This window comes from Sinocyclocheilus rhinocerous, unplaced genomic scaffold (assembly GCF_001515625.1).
Source record: "Sinocyclocheilus rhinocerous isolate Xijiao unplaced genomic scaffold, SAMN03320098_v1.1 C36169577, whole genome shotgun sequence".
Lineage (NCBI taxonomy): Eukaryota > Metazoa > Chordata > Actinopteri > Cypriniformes > Cyprinidae > Sinocyclocheilus > Sinocyclocheilus rhinocerous.
Window position 1 is genome coordinate 1 of NW_015774939.1, and position 874 is coordinate 874.

General features: G+C 39.7%; 1 long non-coding RNA gene across 1 annotated transcript; it reads left to right on the top strand.

Annotated features, from left to right (window-relative positions):
• Positions 1–335: 335 nt before the first annotated feature.
• LOC107735604 (uncharacterized) lies at positions 336–862 on the top strand. The gene is made up of 3 exons (XR_001639457.1): positions 336–455; positions 535–603; positions 675–862. It is a non-coding gene; the product is annotated as an uncharacterized LOC107735604 (long non-coding RNA).
• The last annotated feature ends 12 nt before the right edge of the window (positions 863–874 follow it).

Sequence of the window (874 nt, forward strand, 5' to 3'; positions counted from 1 at the left end):
CACTCTCACACACACACACACACACACAGACACACACCTGTGATTTCAAAACTGAGGTTTTTGCATCATTACTGGTGTCACATGATTCTTCAGAAATTGACAGTATATAATATATATTTACATATAATATAAATATATACAAGTAAATATTTGTTAAATATATACATGCATATATGCATATATAAATATACACAGTACACACACATATTATGTAACCACAAACCTTTGTTTTGGATGCGATTAATCAATTTGACAGCCCTAATATACAGTATATATAATAAATATATAATATATAAATGACAAATTAGGGAAAAACAATACATTTTGAATAATCAGTGTGTGTTCATTAGCAATCAAACCCATGATTAGTGTGAAAAATCCCTGCTCATTAATGAAGTTTCTTCCTTCAGTGCATCAAGAAGAGAAGCAAAGGGGATCAAGACTCCCTGTATCAGGTGAGAATCAGATCAGACGTGATCAATGAACCAATAATCACCATATTAGAGATGTTAACGAGCGTATGATGTCCTCCAGCCCATTGACAAGAGAGGCCAGTCGGCGTATGACGTCCTGCGCGGGGCTGAGGAGGGTCCAGCCAGAGGGGTTAGTGACCACTGATCACATGACACAGGTCACATGACACAGCCGCTGATCTGCATGTGTGTGTTTCACAGGGCCGCAAGCGAGGAGACGACACTTACACGGTAAGAGCCTCTTCATCACAGGAAGGAAGTTCATTAGCAGCGCTGAGAAGAAGAATCCAGCTGAAGAAACCACAGAAACAGCATCAGATCAGATCAGATCTGACAGAAACCTTACTCACACTGCCGCTTCAGAATGAAGGCTCTTCATTTACACACACACACACTCACAC